Source organism: Dermacentor variabilis, chromosome 3 (genome assembly GCF_050947875.1).
Source record: "Dermacentor variabilis isolate Ectoservices chromosome 3, ASM5094787v1, whole genome shotgun sequence".
In the NCBI taxonomy this organism is placed as follows: domain Eukaryota; kingdom Metazoa; phylum Arthropoda; class Arachnida; order Ixodida; family Ixodidae; genus Dermacentor; species Dermacentor variabilis.
The window spans coordinates 37330526-37342706 of NC_134570.1; the positions used below are offsets into that span (position 1 = coordinate 37330526).

General features: G+C 42.7%; 1 long non-coding RNA gene across 1 annotated transcript; it reads left to right on the forward strand.

Moving 5' to 3' along the window:
- Window positions 1-3425: 3425 nt before the first annotated feature.
- On the forward strand, window positions 3426-11179 carry LOC142575422 (uncharacterized). The gene is made up of 3 exons (XR_012826642.1): window positions 3426-3848; window positions 4976-5066; window positions 10932-11179. It is a non-coding gene; the product is annotated as an uncharacterized LOC142575422 (long non-coding RNA).
- Window positions 11180-12181: the final 1002 nt, after the last annotated feature.

The following is a 12181-nucleotide window of genomic DNA, read 5'->3' on the forward strand; positions in this document are numbered from 1 at the left end:
CGGTTGCTTATATTCTGCACATTTCTCTATCACTTGATTGATAGTGTGAATATGGTCTATTGTTGAGTAGCCTTTACGGAATCCTGCCTGGTCCTTTGGTTGACAGAAGTCTAAGGTGTTCCTGATTCTATTTGCAATTACCTTAGTAAATACTTTGTAGGCAACGGACAGTAAGCTGATCGGTCTATAATTTTTCAAGTCTTTGGTGTCCCCTTTCTTATGGATTAGGATAATGTTAGCGTTCTTCCAAGATTCCGGTACGCTCGAGGTCATGAGGCATTGCGTATACAGGGTGGCCAGTTTCTCTAGAACAATCTGTCCAGAGAAACTGGCCACCCTGTATGACTGACTATAATTCTTGTGAAGCGATTTTATCGTGTTTGTGTGGACATGTTCTTTCCATATATTTCCTTCTCTTCTATTCATTTTCTACCGATAATTCCTTGCAGTGCTGAGTAACTAATCCGACAGTTACTCTTGTTAACCTCTCTAATTTTAGGCTACCCGCCGTGGTTGCTCAGTGGCTATGGTGCTGGGCACGAGGTCACGGGATCGAATCCCTGCCACGGCGGCCGCATTTCGATGAGGGTGAAATGCGAAAACAACCATGTACTTAGATTAGGGTGCACGTTAAAGAACCCCAGGCGGTCGAAATTTCCGGAGTCCTCCACACAGTAAAATAATTTACACCCTTGATGGTGAGAATTGCGAGTCATAACACCCTTGAAGGGTGTTTTCATTCTAGAAATATCCCATCATCATGACTTCTTGCGAAGCGTAGGGCAGTTCTAGATGTCATAACACCCTTTTACCCACCAAAAGGGTGCACTGACCAAGAATATTGGAGGTGGGTGCAAGGGTGTTTTTGTTTATTTTTATTACATTCACAAACATACAGTTGTACAAAGACACAGCGTGTCCCACGAACACTACAAACCAGTAGCGGATCCAGAAGCGGACCCTCCCCTCCCCTACCCCATCCCCCCGAGACATGTCGGACTTTCAATGCCCACAAAACTGCTGAAGAGGGTTCCCCACCGTTTCACTGTCTATTTTGATGAGCCATTTTAAATATGTCCTGCGAAAAACCTGTTGCTGAAGCACTACTATGTCATAGTGGGCTAGGTGGCACACAGTTCTCAAATGTCGTCACGCACAAATTCCGCGGGATCCAAAAGCGCGCACATACTTTTTCTAGTATAGAATATTTAACCAAAAAGAAAAATGTTCAAAACGTTTTCAGCAAGGCAGAACAAGTGCAGCTCTTGCTTGTGGGACGCCAGCAATCCAGCAAAATGAGTAGGCCACGTGACAGCATGCAGCTGGACGCGCCAAAATTGCTCCAAAGCAATGCGGTCGTCTAGGTTTCTTTCAAGCACAACGAAACAGGCAGAAAAGGGGGCGACGAACCCTACGCGGACAAAAGATACGCCGATTCGGGAAGATTTGACCCCACCTGAGATTCTTTCGCGGAATCAATAACCCCAATTCGTTCTGCTTCTCTGACGTTTAAAAACAAGGTAGCTTCGTAGGCAAACTTGTGCCTTCTCACCCACCACAATGCTTTGATCAAGCAGCCTCTACAGAAAGAGCCGTGCAAAACGCTCATGGCTTCGCGTCTGCGTCAATTTACGAAGCTGGCTGCACAAAAAGAAACTATTAAGTTTGTAGTTGTATAGGAAAGGAGAGTTCTACTGGCTTACAAACAGCTGCCAGAACGCAGTGCTCAAAAAGAAAGGGAGGAAAATGTGAGAAAGTATAGAGAACCAACGTACAATTTGCGATGCATAGAGTATTTACCACACCGACTAACAGCGCTATTTACTCAAATATTTCTCCTCCCAAATTGGAGACAGTATTATTGCCTGCATGGATAGGACAATAAGCCAGTCATTATAGATAGAGATTCCAGAAATTGGCGGGACATTTGCAGACCCATCTTTGTTTACGGAACAGTGGCGAGGTATTTTTCAAGTGTGCGCGCGATTGCCCACCTGCAAAGTACGTTCGAGATGTCTTGGCATATGCAGACCTGCGCGAGACTCGCCCGTCTCCTCTCGCGAGACGGGTAGGACAGGTGCACATGCTGAATACGGGAAATACTTTGTAGAATGAAATTGAACTCTGTCATAACACCAGAGCTCTGGATGTCAGGTTACAGTGTGCACAGAGGCGTTCTGATAGATTTTAAAGCGAAGCTTTCTATGCCTCCTCCCTTATAATTTCCAATTCTGTTGCTGCTGCTGTCACTGCCTTGCCAGCCGCGGCGGTGGGTGGTTTGAGAGCGTGCATAATGTACATGAGAGGGACTCAGGGAAGGCGTGTGCGAGCCCTTTTAACGAGAACTTTGTAGGCATCATTACAATACTCTCTGGACCCCTTTGGCCGTCATAATGCCCACTGTAACACCCTGGTCATCGACACAATGCCATCTGGAAGACTAACGACGAGACAAGAGAATGTTTAAAGCAAACACCCAGACGAACTGGGTAAATAATCTCACTTTTCGCACGTGGCAGCTCGCATACACGGGATGATCGCCGGAGAAGGTAAGGGCGCTGTCGCCGTGGTCGCCCTTTTGTGCCCCGTGTCCACTCCAGCGCTAGTCACTTCAGCATGGAATACCAACTAGCCCGGTCTCACACTCTACAAACACAAAGCATGCTTCTTTTGGAGTCTCCTCAATAAAAGGAGCACTACTACTAAACATGGCAACAGTTGCGGGCAAACAGTAATAATTTTACTTCAAGGTATGAAAGGGCACGTTTCTGCTATTTCTAAAAAGTAAGCACTGCGCAGTTTTGTGCACGTGGATCACAGACTCAGGGCATGCAGAGACGCAAAGCCGCACTAAAGCACCGCAGCGTCAAGACGACAACACGCAAACGGCTGTTCGGCAAATCAACGTTTCAGCCCCGATGCGATGCGCTCGTGTAAAGGAATTAGAGCGTTAACTTTCACGTAAGCTACGAAAAATGGCGCGCAACAGCGCCTCGAGCAAGCACGTCTTTCTGTATTATAACATTCAACATCACATCACGACTGTGGTAGGCCGTCAACATCATCGCCAAATGTCGTCAGTGAACGCAAATAGAACAGCAAGTTGCGCTTATGTCGATTCCCACAGTGCGTGGGATCTGCCTCTCTTGTTTATAATAATAATAATAATAATAATAATAATAATAATAATAATAATAATAATAATAATAATAATAATAATAATAATAATAATAATAATAATAATAATAATAATAATAATTGCTTAGAGGTAGCGTAAAATAAATAGCCTCGAAAGTAATATACACACGTAGTTTAAAAGAATATATGATTTATGCCTTGAAAACGAAACCGAAATTGCGATAACTTCCACCGACGGGTGTCGCCGCGATCGCTGCTGAGTCTCGCGGCGGGCCGCCGGTTGCACATGTGTGCGTTCTCCGTGACAGTCTTGAAGTTGTGAGTAATTAGATTGTTTTTCGCTACGTTTAGGTTGCACCACCTCGTTGTTTTCGTGTACTTTTGTGCTCATCGACGCAAAGGGAGCATCCGGACTGAAGGCGGCGCGGTTATGCGTGAGAAAGAAAGGCAGTAGCGGCCTACGACATCGTTGTTTCTTTGTGACAGTGTGTTTACTATGCCTACGACGGCCGTCATTGGTGGCCAACGAGAAAACATCTTCCATTCGGCCTGAACAGTGATGAAGTGGACTTTGTTTTCGGCGGAATCCATCGTCAACATCGTCCATCCACTACGTAAACGAAATGGCGTGCCCAGAGTACACATCGTGACAGCGCTCCGCCTTCAAACCGAGGGCCTTTTGCAAGGCGCATGGACGGCTCATATAAAAGGTACGTACGTGGTCACATTCAGCGTCGCGTTTTTATGGGGCGTCATTGAAGTAGTGATTTTCGCGTAATTTCTTTAAAGGACAGCACAAGGTGTGTTGGATGCGAGTGTAGTATGTGTACTTCAGGCGGAGCCTACGGGCACCGAACGTGAAAAAGAAATTAAAATATATCGGATGTTTCATTGTTCGTGTGTCCTCAACTAATTGTGACACCACATAGAGTTGTAGAGAATTAAGTACTGCTACGCGTCAGTATACGGCGCAGGCAGGTAAATAATACTTTGGTTTGGCTAATTCAGTCTGTTGCTAAAGATGTGCGCATACTTATACCGGTGTCACACGGCCACTTTCGTTCACGATTGAGCCTGTTCTGGATCGAAATTTTCGACCGCGATTGGCTTCCGTCCGCAGATACAGCAAGGAAGCCAAACGTGACCAGAAATTCGATCCCAGTCAGGATCGATCGCGGCCAAAAGTGTGCAGTGTGACAACCGTATTAAATGTCGCTTGTGTACATGCACTCGTTTTGTTTTTATTATTTATTTTTTGTCCCAGGTCACGTGGTAGGTAATGCTGCAGGTAGCTTGCAATGCTTGTGCTTTCATCGCTAGAACTAATACAAAAGAACCGCAACCATCCCGGCTATGTGGTTATCCTTCGTTTTCAGTTGTACTCGTTTGTTCTAGAAGCTTTCGTGCCGTTTCGGATGAACGCGTGGTTGCGCTATTTGTTTATGAATTTATCTTTTTGTATAAATAAGTACACCGAGCCTAATCATTTTTTTTCTCGACCTTGAACTCGGTTTTTGGTTTCACGCACGCATGCTTATTACTACTACTATTTGTTTTCTTGTTGTACGACATAACCCTGCCTAAGGCGTCCTGTCAGTGGTCGACAGTATTTCTGAAATGAACTGCACTGAACATCCTACGGCCATTCTACGTTTCACTACCTTATTCTAATGTCTAGTTATAAAGCGTATGGTTATTGTAACTATTCTTGGCTTGTATATATGTATGTATTAAGCTGGTAAATGCTTAATTGTGTTTGCAGTTTTGAGAGGTTCTTTTATTAAGTGGTTAATCTCGGGTGGTATTAATGGTGAGTTGTTTTCTTGTGCCCATGCAGTTAGTCAGCATGAAGCGATTGCATGGGAACCGGCTGATTGTCTTGGGCCTACACATTGCTCAAAAGACAGTGAAGATGTCTGAGCCGACAGGTATACTTTTTTCATCACGATTGGTCTACATATTTTTTCCACTGGAGGATGAAGACCTCTCCCAGTGAGCTCCAATTACCTCTGTCTTGCGCTAGCTGATTCGAAGTGAAGCCTGCAAATTTCCTGACTTCATCGTACAGTCTAATTCTCTACCGTCCTTGACTACCCTTCTCTTCCCTTGGCATCCGTTCTGTAACTCGAATGTGCCACTGGTTATCTGCCCTATGCATTACATGGTTGAAGAATGCACTTGGGCTAGTTGGTGCTCATTGCAGACTTGAGACATCAATAACTAGCGTAAAAAAGACGACAACATCAAGAAGCACATAAGACAGAACTCTAGACTTCAACTGAAATTTTTGCTGCACAGAAACATTGGATGCACAGAATGTCGACCGACGGAAACAACACAGGAGCTATCGGAACAAATTGATGAACAGGTTAATTTCACATACAAACACTCTTGGTAAGAGCCAGGGACGGCTGCTCACACACCTGTTCCCCACTTTCTTTATGCAAAGTGGTTCGTATATTTATTTCGCTGTGAACCTGCTTCTGGAGCTGCCTGAGTGCACGATTGCTTTGAAACTGCTCGGTGCATGAGCACGTATGGCGATAATTGGCCAGGTGGCCACTAGTCACTAAGGCACTGAAAGCAGCCCTATGTTCCCTCAAGTCAAACAGGTCGGTGTTTAAAAGTCTGCTTCGGGGAACCAAGATAGGGCAGCTGTCAGTGGCTGCAGGCCACCTGGCCAATCGTTGCTGTAGGTGCTCATGCACTGAGTAGTTTCAAAGCACTCATCTGCCCATGCGGCTGTAGAGGCAGGTCGACATGTAAATATTCGAAGCACTTTGCATCAAAAAGTGGGTGATAGGTGTGTAAGCACCCCTTCCCTGGCTCTCGCCAAAAAGAGTGTTTGTATCTCGAAATGAACCTATCCATCAATTTGCTCCGATACCTCCCTTGTCAGACAGGGAAAGGGAAAGATGAATGTTGCTTCCATTCATCGAGGTCGCATCCCCTGAATCCTATGTTTCTGTGTAGCCAAAATTTCAGTTGAAGCCTAGAGCTCTGTCGTGTGTCTGTTGTCGTCCGTTGTTTTTTTCGCACTAGTTAATGATGTCTCAAGTTTGCACTACATGGCCTGACCAGCTCCCTTCTTTACTCGTTATGTCAGCTAGGATATCAGCTCCTTCGTCTGCTTTCTGAACCACGCTGCTCTCTTCCTGTTTCTGCTGCCATCAGGATGGGAGTGGACATGACAAATGAAACTGAGTGTCAGTTAGACAGAGGAGCAGTGAGACTTCCTGTGCTTTACCTTTTGTTGTTGTACATAAATGTTGAAATTGCACCAACACATCTTTTTCCACCTTGTAATTTTCCCATAGCTGTGACAAATGAATATATAGGCTTTAAGAAACTAGAAATGCAGTTTGCCTAAGAAAAAGAATACTTTTGCACATAAAGGTAATGTGTATGATGCTCTAACTCCTTTGATGCATGTGCCTTGAGAGGTGTTGATGTTGTTCTTCATTTCTTTCAGTAAGCTTTACTTGATGGGCACGACTTTGTATAAAGAAATAAGTTCTGAAGAAACCATAATACCTGACAGGCAGAATTGTTGAGGTTGAGAGCCAAGTTTTCTTTCATGACATTTCTTTCAGGCTGTGCTTGTTGACCCATGATGTTCAACAGTGCGGACTTGTACAAAGGACGTCGAAAGTGGCGAGAAATGGAGACAAATGCTATCACCTCTTTCTCCATCCTTTGTCGAGTTCACATTGTCGAATGTCATCGACCAATACCAACTAGCCCGTTTGCGTACCTGTACTAGTTGAGCTATTTCTGCTATGGTACTGTAAACCGAATGTGCTAAATTCAAAATTGGTGCCTTTTCTATCTTTGTACAAGTAAGTGTTTCATATAATAGTTTAAGGCATTATGGTTGATGTCATGTTTTGACACCACCATAACCTCATAAAATATATTCATGCCTGCGAAAGGTGCCTCTTGTACAAGTTGCATGCTGGCCTGATATGTAGAACAAACCTGGCAGGAGGTAGAGCACATGCTGTATTGTAAGCAAGACGCACGATTGCATTTACTTGGCAGTTATCGCAATGTTTTCTGATATTTACCTGCAGGAACATTAGTTCTCTCAGCTGCTAAGGACACTGGTAAAGATATATCGCTAGACACTGGGAGCAGAAAAAAAATCTGATTTTGCAGTACTATTGAAGTCGTGCAACATTATGTCTAACCAAACTGGCAGGGATGCTAGCTATTAAAAAGAAAGGGCTGTTTTCAAGAAAATTTCGCATTCCTAAATGTGTAAGTGAAATGCTCTATGCTTATAAGCTACAAAAGATTTCCAGGATAATCATGCTAGTTACACTGGCCATTTGTTAATTCAGTAAGGTTCACTGAAGCTTGTTTTAAAATTCACAGTGTCTTTATACAGGGTGATGATTTTAAGTTTTGTGGAATTTTTAAATATAACCTGTTGCATATAGCATAATTCTAGTCCTTGAGCAGGAATATTCAAACAGGCAGACATATCTTGCACAAGAAACCGAAACACATGTTCAACTAATTAACCAAAATCTATTAATTAGCCTTTCAATTAATTACTTCATGGCACATATAAACAAAAAGAAAGTGGCTTAACTGAGGGGCCGATGTTTATTAATCTTATCCTAAGAAGCCAGCAAACACTAACACCAAGGACAACTTAGGGTAAATTACTTGTGATTAGTAAATGAAATAAAGAATTTATAAATTACTCAAAATGAAAGTGGGTGAAAAAACAACTTGCCACAGGTGGGGAACGAACCCACGTCTTCGCATTACGCGTGCGATGCTTTACCAATTGAACTACAACAGGTGCCTTTTCCCCATCCACTTTCTTCGGTATTTATGTTTCCTAGTAGAACTCTAGGAGTGTTTGCCAGTGCCACCACATATATGAAGCACATATTGTAATTTACAAATCATAGCCAGTGAGATTACAAGATGCATCCACTTTGGAATTGATTTCCAGAATGATGCCAGTTTGGAGATATGTACCATCAAACTTGCCGTAAAATGCACTGTTGTTCCACTTACTTCTTTAACAAAATGTGCTTTTATGCACTGATGCACAAAAGTAACTGGAACACCCTTGTGTAGTGTTCTTTATCAGGGAATTATTCCTAAACTGGTGTCATCCTGGAAGTTCAAGTGCACACGTCTTCCAAGCTCACTGGCTACAATTCGTAAATTGCAATATGCACAGTAAAATAAGTAGTTACGAAGTGAATAGTGATTTTTTTTAATTAGTCGAACATGTGTTTCGATTTCTCATGCTAGTGATGTCCACCTCTTCAAATAATCTAGCTCAAGGACAAGAATGACAAGAAGGACAGGAAATTTTTAAAAATTCCATAAAACTTAAAAATGATCACCCTGTACAATGCTACTACAGTGCTAAACAGCCAGCAGCCTAATCATCACATTTAAGAATACCGTAACAACACTGACAAGTGCAATAAAGTTTTCTGCGCTTCACAGATGAAAGATGTTGGCCATTAAAATGTTTGATCTTAGTGTAACTCACAATCAGATAACCAGCAAGATCAAGTGAAAGCAGATGACAAACTTCATACATGAAAGGCTTTAACTGTGCTTTGATTAAAATAGCTAAACTTCTGTTAAGCATGATGCATTCACTGTGTTGTTCCAGTTCAAAGCATCTAAATGATCAGATGCTAAAGAGTTCTTGCTTGGAAGATCTTTAGTGAAAACCTCTGTAATAAAAATACCAGCAGGATTGTGTGCTTGCTTAGTGGAGATGTCTAAGATGATGTTAAAAGGTGTAGGTAGGGCTTCCAGTAGAGATGCCAAATAGTTCTGAGAGAGGGCTTGTTACCAGCCACTGTGTAGGTCATAGATTAAGAAAAAAAATAAAGGTCAGCTTAGTGATGCTTAGTATAGTCATGCTTGCATTGTTTGCCTGGGAAATCTGAAGAACAGCATCGTTTGTGCCTCTTGTTAAAGGAGCAAGCTTCTGTGAAAATGCTGATTTCTACTCCTATTAATAATGTATATTCCTGAGGAGGCAGGCAAAACAACAATGCCATGTGTTATATTAACCGATGAATGAAAGGTCATTGTTTAGGCACGTAAACCCTGCGAATTTGTTTTTGCCTTGTGACCACCACCTCCTGTGATACAATAGTTGGCATTTACACTGTTGGTTTTGGGAGCAAGGCATTAATGTCAAAGTACCTCTTGATGGTTACCCTGCAATGCATAGCGAAGCATATGGCTGCACCTTATTTTCAATATAACTTGCTTGTAGGGAAAAGTTGCAGTGAGATGATGTGGCTTCTCATTGTAAACTTATTGCATAAGAAAGGATTGATATATTTGTAAGCAATTTATTGGACTCAACACGAGCATCTTTATTTCTGCACATTCCAAATTGTAGTTTTGGGTCAGATGTCACACACGAAAACAAACTGCCCAGCGTTATTGCTGTAATATGAGGGCGGTTAAGGAAGTAATGCCTCCAAACACACTACTTTGCCAGTAGTACTGCAAACATTTTGGCTCTTTATCATTAATGCACTGATGTTTAAGCTATAGAATGTCACTTGCCCCATCTTCCTATCTCTTCGCGTTCCAAAGTAATCGATCAATGCATGGCATCCAGTGGTGATGTCCGCTTGAAACAGCGGGCTGTAATTGAATTTCTCACTGGGGAAGGTTCTACGCCCTTCAACATTCATTGCCATCTGAAAGCAGTTTACGGGGATGCCTGTGTTGAAGTCAGCATTGTGCGGAGGCGGGCAAGGACTGTGAAACATCAAAATCCAGCCGCATCAAACGTCCAGGATCAGCACCGAACTGGACGGCCCGCAACGGCTTCTGATGAGGATCATCAACATCAGGCAGATGAGTTGAATCGGGTCAATCGCAGGATCAAGCAACACCAGATTGCAAAAACACTCACCATTTCCATTGGTTCAGTGAACCAGATAATTACGAAACTCCTGGGTTACAAGAAGATTTGAACTTGTTGGCTATGTTTCAACTTTTTCATGTCAGTCTTCAGTTGTCGTGGCACCCAACAAGCGCAAGTCATCTTGTAACGCAGGTCTTTAATGATGTGGCTCACTGAGCCAATGGAAATGGCGAGTGTTGTTGCAATCTGGTGTTGCTTGATCCTGCGACTGCCCTGAGTCAACTTATCTGCCTGATGTTCATGACCCTCATCAGAAGCCATTGTGGGCCGTCCATTTCGGTGCTGATCCTGGAGATTTGATGCGGCAGGATTTTTGTCTTTCACAGTCCTTGTCCACCTCTGCACAGTGCTGATGTCAACACAGGCATCCCCGTAAACTGCAGTCAGATGGCGATGAATGTTGATATGTGCACAACCTTCCGCAGTCAGAAATTCAATTACAGCCTGCTGTTTCAACTGGACGTCACCACTGGATGTCATGAATTGCTCGATTACTCTGGAACGGAAAGAGATAGGAAGGTGAGGCGACATTCGATAGCATAAACATAAGTGCATCAATGATAAAGAGTTCAAAATATTTGCAGTAATATTGGCAAAGTAGTGGGCTTGGAGGCAATAATTTCTGAATTGCCCTCATATAATTGTGTAGCCTGTCTCTCCTGCATTCATAATGTGGCAGAATAAATGCCTTATTCTTTCGAAATAATGATTTCTTGGAAGTAAGCACTATCTGTGCTTGTTTTCTTTATCCTGGTCTTCATGTGATCTTGAAATATTAAAGTGAATGATGCAGGGAAGCGCTGCTTGTCATGTTTCGTGTACTTTTCCTGACATTAAATTGCAACAAATCATTTTGCAGGTAGAAAACAAGCAGATGGCTACAGCGATCAATGAAGAAGTGGCTTCATCTATGATGGCTCGCGTTAGGACATTGGAATGGAGCTACACAAAGGCATCACCAGCCTCACCTGTGCCCTGGAACATTAGTTTGAATAAGACTGTTCTTCAGTGTAGAACGACCACAAGACTTGTCACCACATACAAGGCGTAGTGCAAGCTCTAAATATTGTACAGGTGGCTAGAATAAATGACCCTCCATGCAGTCACTTTTCCTGTATCTGTGGTGAATGGACCATTTCACGTAGAACACTCACACGTGATTATGTGTTTTCTCTCAAAGTTGCTATGCCATGCGTTTGGAAACACATTACCTATTGTATGCACACTGTACATAACATTTCTGTGTGCTAGCCTGACTGTAGACTTACGAAACATACAATGAAGTGCATGTGTACCCGATTCAACATGCCATACTTCAACACCCTTATAGCAAGGGCTATTATATTGCTCATTACACCCGATAGGTGAAGGGGTAATATATTCCTGATCACACCCTTACACCCCATGGGTCGAAGGGTAATATGTTGTTCAAAACACCCTCAAGGGATAGGGTGTTATTGGAATATAGAATAACCATCATAAGGGTGTAATTGCCTATAAAACCCAGCTTTTTCTAGGGTGCTAGGGGGTTAGTTATAGACACTCAAAAAAACCCTTAGGGGTGTAAATTATTTTACAGTGCACTACGGCGTGCCTCATAATCAGAAAGTGGTTTTGGCACGTAAAACCCCAAATATTATTATTATTCGTTGTAAGGAAGCGATCGAAACAGGAAATGAACTTCGTTATTTGCAGCGTTTTCTTCATAGCTGAGAGCCTTTAAATTAGTAACGCGGGTAACGTATGTACTCTAACAATGCGGGAATTCAAAACGTTTATTCAAGGAAAGAGGTGCTCGCGGTGATGTTCGGCGGGCACCCGTGGATGAGCGATTTTTAATTTTCTAGACTGTTATTTCAAAGAAAGGCAAGAAAGGCAAACAGCATAATTTTTTTTTAGACTCTCACTTGCTCTCTATCGTGTATATATATAAAGAACTTGAGTGCTGCTACAAGGTAAACAGAACAAGTATTTTTTTCAAAAATTTCGAAATTTTTAGTTTCAAATTAAATACTTCATCTACTTACTTACTTTGTAGCATCGCTGAAGTCCTTTATACGTTTGAAAGGCAGCCAGCTGAATTTCTCTTTGCCACACACACACACACAC